Source organism: Sorex araneus, chromosome 6 (genome assembly GCF_027595985.1).
Source record: "Sorex araneus isolate mSorAra2 chromosome 6, mSorAra2.pri, whole genome shotgun sequence".
NCBI lineage: Eukaryota > Metazoa > Chordata > Mammalia > Eulipotyphla > Soricidae > Sorex > Sorex araneus.
The window spans coordinates 125281992-125292074 of record NC_073307.1 but is presented as its reverse complement, the minus strand read 5'-3'; the positions used below and the strand labels follow the sequence as shown (position 1 = coordinate 125292074).

At 37.8% G+C, this 10083-nt stretch overlaps 1 non-coding gene across 1 annotated transcript; it reads left to right on the top strand.

The window, feature by feature from the left end:
• Positions 1 to 1422: 1422 nt before the first annotated feature.
• Positions 1423 to 1529, top strand: LOC129406202 (U6 spliceosomal RNA). The gene has a single exon (XR_008630865.1). It is a non-coding gene; the product is annotated as a U6 spliceosomal RNA (small nuclear RNA).
• The last annotated feature ends 8554 nt before the right edge of the window (positions 1530 to 10083 follow it).

Here is a 10083-nt window from a genome sequence, read left to right as displayed (position 1 = left end):
CACGCTGACAATTTGCTTCATTACAGAATATAATTTGGGGGCAGTTTGCTCTTTGAGTACAACACTAAACTTTAAACAAATTGACTACAGCTGACTTAACCATTACATAATTTATACATATATGTGTGTAGATAGATAACTAGAAAGATAGATATATATAGAAAATAGCAAGATTACTAGGAAGTTACTAGCAAAAAATAATGCAAGACAACTTATCTTTTTTTCTTTGTTTGGCTTTTTGGGTCACATCTGGTGATGCGCAGGGTTTACTCCTGGCTCTGCACTCAGGAATTACTCCTGGCGGTGGTCAGGGGAACATATGGGATGCTGGGAATCGAAACTGGGTTGGTCGCGTGCAAGGCAAACGCCCTACCCGCTGTGCTATTGCTCCAGCACCGCAAGACAACTTATCTTACAGATATAAATGTATCTCTCTGTGCCTCTGTGTCTCTCTCTTTCAATCTCCATGCTAGTGCCTATTAACATTTCCATCCTCTTGATTACTCTCACTGATTATTTTGCTAAAATGTGAGTTTAACAAAAATGAAATGGGCCAGAGAAACAGTACAGTAAGGCACTTGCCTTGCTCTTGACTGACCAAACTTGGGCTTGATCCATGGCACTATATGTGGCTCCTCAAAATACCATCAGGAGCGTAGAGTCAGGACTTAAGTCCAGAGCATAGCCAGTTGAGGCTCCAAAACAAACAACCAAGCAAACAAACAAAGGGAAATCATGTAATAGCATCCTTACTGGTAAGAAGCAATGGCATTTTTAAAAAATACTTAAGAAGCTCTAAGTTCTTCTTTAGAAAAAACAATCTCACAATTCATAATTTTCATTGTTTATACATTTCAAGGAAAGATATGAACAATAAGGTTTCCCTGTTAATCCTTTGTCATCTGGCATCTAGTAATTATCACGTTTGTGCCTCCTCCTTTTATTCTTCATGGTGTGCTCAAATTTCTGTGATTTGCAGCTCTTTACTGGAAGAGTGTTTATTTGCAGGCACTGAGATTTGCTTAGCCACTATTCTGCTTTGCCAGTACTTTGCTGGTGAGGAATTCTTTGCCCTCTGCTTCCCATTTCTTTAGAGTAGCCTGAAACCAAAAAATAAAAATTCTATTCCATCTTATCCAATGAGAACAATTTTTAAGTGAATTTACTGCTGGGAGCCCCTGAAGGTCAGCATAGTTTTCTTCTGTGAAAAAAATACAGAGAGCCAACCCAACTTTTTTTTTTCTAGTACAGTGTAAAAATTGGTTTACAACCTTTATATTTTGAAAAAAATTATTTATTTTTCTATGGACTCACCATGAAATATTCAGTTAAAAACTCGATCATGACTGACTTTCAATCATACAATGTTCCACAAAAAGGTCCTTCACCAGTGTTCATTTCCCACCACTAATATGTCCACAAGTGCTCGCTTCGGCAGCACATATACTAAAATTGGAACGATACAGAGAAGATTAGCATGGCCCCTGCGCAAGGATCATTAATATGTCCACAAAATTTCCCTCCTGCTAACTCTCTGCTCCTCTCCTCCGCTCTTCTCCAGCCCCCTCCAAGCCTGCCTCTGTAATTAACCCTTCTTTCTCTCCACCTTTGCTTAGTTTTTCTCTTACTTGTCAGCTTCTCATACTCTTCACTAGTTTTCCTGAAGAGTATCTCTTCTTAAACAATTCCAAGGCATCCTTCTCTTGGGAATTTTCTTGTGGTAAACCTGTTCCTGACTAGAGTAAATGCATTTAAAAACTTTTTTGGATATATTTTGTGTGTGTTTATGTTTTCTCTAGAAGATTGGTTTCTGTATGATTTTAAAAAAAATCTTACTATCAAAGCTCTTCTTTTTCAGTAATTTACCCCATATTGCTTTCAGTTATCTCTAAATGGCTCTTTATTTTTCATTAGTTTTACTTACCTACTGAAACCTACATCAATTTCTGTAGGGTGTTGGAGGAATCAGACAGGGAAAGATTAGGTTTGAGATTTCTACTTCAATTGGATGCCAAACAGTGATATAAAATTTCAAGTATAGGCAGGTAGAAAATCCAGAAAATAAACAGCTACCAATTACTAATTGGTATATGCCATATGACAGATCACCTGTAAAATACCTAATATAGTTGAATATGACAACTTAAATTTCATACTCATCAAATTTTATAATAAAGAAATTGATATGCAAAGAGGACAAGTATTTTGTTATATTTACTCAAGAAGTATTTAAATTCATATTTCTCTGATTTTAACTCATGGTTTTAACTACAGTGGTAACTTTTCAAGGTAAAAACACGTAGGAGTGATTTATTTATTTTTTTTTTTTTTTATAGTTTATTTTTAATTAGTGAGTCAACGTGAGGGTACAGTTACAGATTTATACATTTTTGTGCTCATGTTTCTCCCTTACAGAGAAACCAAGGAGATTCAAAGGATCATCAGAGACTACTTTGAAAGTCTGTATGCCACAAAACAAGAGAACCTAAAAGAAATGGATGAATTCCTTGACTCCTACAACCTCCCAAGACTGAGCCAAGAAGACGTGAAATACCTGAATAGGCCCATAAATATCAAGGAAATCGAAACGGTAATCAAAAGTCTCCCCCAAAACAAAAGCCCAGGTCCAGACGGATTCACTGGCGAATTCTTCCAAACATTCAAAGAAGACTTGTTGCCAGTTCTCCTTAAGCTTTTTCAGGAAATTGAAAAGACAGGAACCCTTCCGAACAGTTTCTATGAGGCACATATCTCCCTAATACCAAAAGCAAACAAAGACACCACTAACAAAGAAAACTATAGACCAATATCCTTGATGAATACCGATGCGAAGATTCTCAACAAAATACTAGCAAATAGAATCCAACAACTCATCAAAAAGATCATACACCATGACCAAGTGGGATTCATCCCAGGGATGCAAGGTTGGTTTAACATTCGGAAATCAATCAACATAATCCATCACATCAACAAAAGTAAAGATAAAAACCATATGATCATATCCATAGATGCAGAAAAAGCATTTGACAAGATCCAACACCCATTCATGATAAAAACTCTCACCAAAATGGGTTTTGGAGGAACTTTTCTCAAGATAGTCAAAGCCATCTACCATGAACCTATGGCGAGCATTATCATCAATGGAGAAAAACTAAGGGCTTTTCCTCTGAGATCGGGGACAAGACAAGGATGTCCACTCTCACCACTTCTCTTTAATATAGTACTGGAAGTATTAGCAATAGCCATCAGGCAAGAAAAAGATATTAAGGGGATTCAGATTGGAAAGGAAGAAATCAAGCTCTCACTATTCGCAGACGATATGATACTATACCTAGAGAAACCTAAAAGCTCTAGTAAGAAACTCTTAGAAACAATTGACCTATACAGTAAAGTCGCAGGCTATAAAATCAATACCCAAAAATCCATGGCCTTCCTATATGCAAACAACGAGACAGAGGAAAGGGACATGAAAAAAGCAATCCCATTCACAATTGTGCCCCAGAAAATCAAATACCTTGGAATCAGCTTAACTAAAGAAGTAAAGGACCTCTACAAAGAAAACTATAAAACGCTACTTCATGAAATAAAAGAGGACATGAGGAAATGGAAAAATATCCCCTGCTCATGGATAGGGAGAATAAACATTGTCAAAATGGCAATACTCCCCAAAGCATTATACAGATTTAACGCGATCCCTATGGGGATACCCATGGCATTCTTCAAAGAAACGTAGGAGTGATTTAGATCTATGTTTCTGAATTCTTGGTCCAAGGAAGAGTATATTAAATTTTTTTTTTTTTTTTTTTTGCTTTTTGGGTCACACCCAACAATGCACAGGGGTCATTCCTGGCTCATGCACTCAGGAATTAACCCTGTCGGTGCTCAGGGGACCATATGGGATGCTGGGATTCAAACCTGGGTCGGCCGAGTGCAAGGCTAACGCCCTACCCGCTGTGCTATCACTCCAGTCCCTATATATTAAATATTTGGGGTCTAGTTTAAAGGGCAAAATCTTGATCTCCATCCAAGAACTCCTGAATCAACACCTGTTAACAAAAATATTTAACTTTTAAAACTTTTAAAAAGTTTTAAACATTAAATTTTTAACAGCATCATTTAACAAAATCTTTAAGTAATTGTATTAACATTTAGGAATATTTAGCTTGAACTCTCGATTTCCTTACCACATATGGAAATCAGTTTGACACATAGTTAATTTATTTATTACTTTTTCACAGAAATTATGGTATGGGCAAGCTTTATGTTGATGAAAATGGTAGCACTGATCCTCACTTTGAAGGCACACATAACTAAGTTTTTATCTATAAAGTTAATAATTGAAATAATTTAAGGTTTACAGCTGATTATCAGTGTACAAACCATTATATGCCATGGAGATAATCATGCACTGAGAGAACTGTACTAAATAAAAGTCTAGTCTGATTTTCATCATTGTTTTCTTGATTAGATCTACCTCATAGTCCTGAATTTCCAGAATTTGCTACTAATTTTACAAATGCTTTAGGAATTAAAATTGGTAAAATGAACTTAAAGTTTAGCTTACCTTCTATCATTTATCTATTATTTTTATGCCTCCTTCTCCCTTTCCTCCTTATCCTGTCCCTCCCTACATCCTTCTCTTCCTCCCATTCTCTTTTCCTTACTTTCCTACACCTGGTGGTTCTCAGGGCTTACTTCTGGCTTTGTCCTGTGCTCAGGGCTCACTCCTGGCAGTGTCTGGGAAACCACATGTGATGACCAGCTCAAAAAAATTACTGAATATAATATGACATTGAATCAGATGAAAATGGTTGGTGTTTTAAAGGATTTCAGCATTTTCCAGAATTGATAAAATGTGTTTAGTTATCAGGAATGTACAAATCAGGGAAAGGAGAGGATCTTGTTTTAAAATCAATTTTGTCACCTACAATGAAAACCTTGTGTATATTTTTATTTATTTATTTTATTTTATTTTATTTTTTTGCCTTTTTGATCACACCCAGCGTTGCACAGGGGTTAGTCCTGGCTCTGCACTCAGGGGACAATATGGGATGCTGGGAATTGATCCCGGGTTGGCCGCGTGCAAGGCAAATGCCCTCTCCACTGTGCTATCGCTCCAACCCCTGGTGTATATTTTAAATAAAGAATAGTATTTAAAATTATAAGTATTGGGGCCAGAGCGATAGCACAGCGGGTAGGGCGTTTGCCTTGCATGCGGCCGACCTGGGTTCGATCCCCGGCACCCCATATGGTCCCCCAAGCACTGCCAGGAGTAATTCCTGAGTGCAAAGCCAGGAGTAACCCCTGAGAATCGCTGGGTGTGACCCAAAAAGCAAAAACAAATTATAAGTATTTATCAGAACATAATTTTTTTATTCAAAAAGGAGAGTGCTAGAAATGAACAGAAAGTTTCTCATAGAAGAAATTCGAATAGCCGAAAGGCATATGAAAAAATACTCTTGATCACTAATCATCAGGGAGATGCAGATCAAAACAACAATGAGATATCATCTCACACCACAGAGACTGGCACATATCCAAAAGGACAAAAAGAATCAGTGTTAGTGAGAATGTGAGGAGAAAGGGACTCTCTTTCACTGCCGGTGGAAATGCCAACTGGTTCAGCCCTTTTGGAAAACAGTATGGACGCTTCTCAAAAAATTAGAAATTGAGCTCTCATTTGACCTAGCAATACCAGTTCTGGGAATATATCCCAGAGGTACAAAAACGCGAGGTAGAAATGACATCTGCACTTGTATGTTCATTGCAGCACTGTTTACAATAGCCAGAATCTGGATAAAACCTGAGTGCTTGAGAACAGATGACTGGTTAAAGAAACTTTGGTACATCTACACAATGGAATGCTATGCAGCTGTTAGAAAAGATAATGCCATGAAATTTGTGTATAAGTTGATCAACATGGAAAGTAACATATTAAGTCAAATGAGTCAGAAAGAGAGGGACAGACAGAAAGATTACACTCATTTGTGGAATATAAAGTAACAGAATGGGAGACTTACACCTAAGAATAGTAGAGATGAGTACCAGGAGGATTGCTCTATGGCTTGGAAGCTGGTCTCACATGTTGGTGGAAAAGGCATCTCAGATAGAGAAGGAACCGCCAAGTAAAGGGTACTTGGTGGGCCCGCTCCAGATAGGAGATGTGAGTTGAAAGTAGACTACAGACCAAACATAATGGCCACTCAATATCTATATTGCAAACAATAACACCAAAAAGAAGAGAGAGAGAGAGAGAGAGAGCAAAAGGGAATGCCCTGCCACTGAAGTGGGGTGGGGGGAAGAGTAGGGGTGGTGGAAGGATACTGGGATCATTGGTGGTAGAGAATGGACACTGGTGGAAGGGTAGGTACTTGGTCATTGTATTATTGAAACATAACCACAAAAGTTTTTATAACTGTTTTACAGTTACAGTGTCTGTAACTGTACCTCATGGTGATTCATTTAAAAATAATAATAAAAAATGTGGAGTGCTACTTATTTCAATAATTGCTTTTTCCTAACTCTTGTGGTTAAATAGAATACCTGACACATGAAAAATTATCTTTACTCAAAGTAGGTCAAGGATTTATGCAAATATTATCTTGTTAACTGTGAATATTTATCAGGGTTACAATAATAATATTTATTTCTATTTTATAGTTCAAATCTAGGTTAGCAGATGTCCATAGAACTGATGAATTTCTATGAGAATAATTAAAGGAGTATTCACTATTTTTAAGTATGGGCTTAAAATATAATTTTGAATATGTGCACCAAGAAGCCAAGAGTAACTGATGATTGCCTTGTCTGCGACATTAAAAGTTCCACAATAAACTCCTCATAAAATTATAGAAAAATAGATCTTGCTTTTTTAACCTTGTCAAGTGCCTGCTATTTCACATAATATAGTGCTAAAGCTTTGTAGGAGGAATCAATTCTGATTTGAGATCTAAATAGAGCTTCCAGTGTCATCTTAGTCCAGTTTAAAACTTAGCCCTAGTTAGTCTTTGAGTTAGAAGATATTTTATTTTATTTTATTTTTGGGTCACACCCGGAGATGCACAGGGGTTACTTCTGGCTTTGCACTCAGGAATTACTCCTGGCGGTGCTAGGGGACCATATGGGATGCTGGGATTCAAACCGGTTGACCGAGTGCAAGGCAAACAAACACCCTACCCGCTGTGCTATTGCTCCAGCCCCCTGAGTTAGAAGATATTTCGGTACTGCGGTAAGTAGAGAATAAATGGGAAGCAGAGCTAGAAAGCTGAATCTGCTCCGAAGAAATAAAACTCAATTTACTGTTTAACAGCATCATATAAACAAGCCTGAAATTAGTAAATAGAGCAAGCTCTTTAATCCAGATTTCTTTCAAAGAAGAGTAGTGAGTTTTTCTAGCAAGGCGGGAGAATGATGAACTTCCTATACTAAACTATACCTCACTTTCCAAGTAGAAATTTGGACATTTCAATCTAAAGTGTTTGCTCTATCTATACAAAAAAGAAGCTAACCATGAGTTTTATGTACTATTTCCCACTACTAAATAAAAACATTTTAAGAAAATGTTTTATTAATAAAAATAATGTTATTAATAAAATGTTTATTATTTTATGTTATTAAATAAATTGGGCTGGAGTGATAGCACAGCGGGAAGGGCATTTGCCTTGCATGCGGCCAACCCGGGTTTGATTCCTCCCCCCTCTTGGAGAGCCTGGCAAGCTGCTGAGAGTATCTCGCCTGCATGGCAGAGCCTGGCAAGCCACCAGTGGTGTATCCGATATGCCCAAAACAGTAACAACAAGTCTCACAATGGAGACGTTACCAGTGCCGGCTCGAGCAAATCCATGAGCAACGGGATGACAGTGATACAATGACAGTTTACATAAACATAATTTAAGGATAAAATGTGTCTCCATTTTTAAATACTCCAGAATTCACTTTGCCAGCATAAACGCTAAATGTTGAGTAATACAGATAAAGCTAGCATAGCCCCAGGGAAAGAATGATATATATTTGTGAAGAATTCCTTATATTTTACCAAACAGTGGAGAGAAAAGGTCTAGAGGTCTGGTTGGGAGGAGGACGAGATGCATAAAGTGACATATGAACTGTGGTGGAGGGATTGTGTACTGTGATGATAGTAAAGGTGCAGTAACTTTGAATATCAAACCCTTACATATCAACAGTGTTGCAGCAATGTCATTTAATCTATAGTAAAAGTAAACATATCTTAAAAATAGGGTTTGAAGAGATAGCACAGTTTTTTAAAAATTTATTTTATTTTATTTTTTTTGAAGAGATAGCACAGTTAATAAGATATTTGCACAGTTAATAAGATATTTGTCTTGCAGTCAGTTAACCCACGTTTGATTCCCCAGCACCCATAGGGTCTCCTGTGCCCTAACAGGTGTGATTTCTGAGGACAGATTCAGGAGTATGCCATGAACATCATGGAATATGACCCCAAAATAAAAAAAAAAAAATTTAAAAGTAAATAAGTAAACAAAGTGAAAGAAATAAAAGAGAAAGAGTTCTGGAACAATAAGTTTTCATTTGTGGTAATACACTTTAAAATAACCTCTCCCTGGGGCTGGAGCAATAGCACAGCGGGTAGGGCATTTGCCTTGCATGCGGCCGACCCGGGTTCGATTCCCAGTATCCCATATGGTCCCCTGAGCACCGCCAGGGGTGATTCTTGTGTGCAGAGCCAGGAGTAACCCTTGTGCATCGCCAGGTGTGACCCAAAAAGCAAAATAATAATAATAATAATAATAACCTCTCCCTTTAGTTTTAGTACAAACCAAAATTTTCTCCCTACTTTTTTTCTCTGAAAGAAAGATCTGATTCACTTTTAAATGCTAATAAAGTCACTAGAAGGACTAGGGAAGCAAATTCTAGCCTTGGTCCTCTGGGAGATTCCCAGAATAAATTACAAACTAATTTACCAAGGTACTGCTGTGTCTACTGCCCTAAGGAAGTTGGAGAATCTGTTCATCATTAAACCTCATAGTACCTCTGCACCTCTTGCAACTATATCCTGCACAAGCTAATAAGGAAGCAGCTACTATTACTGCATGATTGTTCCCAGAAAATCATTACTTCTCAGTATGCGAAGTTCAAGAGAACACTGCAAGAAAAGTTAGGTGTAAGAGGTACCATTTACAAGAGAATTGATTGAATTCTAAATCAGTGTGGGCAATAACCTCACTCAGGCCAAACCTAGGTCCATTTTGGTTGCGCTATTTGGGTCTTAACTCCTGCTATATTGAGTCTCAAGATCACTGTGGAATTTATATGGGAAGATTTAACTTGGGTTGAGAAAGAGATATGAGCATGGCTTCCACACTAGTGTTGGGTTTTTGTCTTAGAAGTGAGGAATACTTTTATTTACTTAATTTTTTATTTTTTAAGTTTTTATTTTATTGAATCAATGTGAAAAAAATTACAAAGCTTTCAGGTTTAAGTCTCAGTCATATAATGATTGAACCCCCATCCCTTCAGCACATGTTCCACCACCAAGAACCCCAAAATACCCCCCTCCCACCCAGCCCCCACCTAAGTAGCTAATGATATTCACTTTATTCTCTCTATACTTTGAATACATTCAATATTTCAATAGAGAACTCACTATTATTGTTTGGAATTTTCCCCCAACAATCAGGCCTGCTGAAAAGGCATCATTTAATAATTTCTTTTCACTGATGAGAATGAAGACTCTATGAACTTGCGCGGCTGCTACAGCAGCCGCGTGGTTTTGGATTTCTGATATTTTAACTCAGTTCACAGTCTAGATGCATTTCTGTAAGAATCTGCTCTGGGTGCCAAAATGGGTTAGAAGACCTCTGGGATCGTAGTCTTTAGGAGCAGAGGGTCTGTTTCATGCTCAGCAGCTCCAGATCTTATCTGGGCCGAGAGTGTGCTGGTAACACCCGCTTCCCATGATCGCCTATGAGCCACAAAATTGCAAAAATCAAACCTCTGGGTTGGAAGTCTTAGAAGGTGGCTCTCGCCACGTGGATATTGCTGCCACCACCATTTTTTGCACAGAAAAACAGGGTGGAGAGGAAAAATCCATCCCCGGGTGGC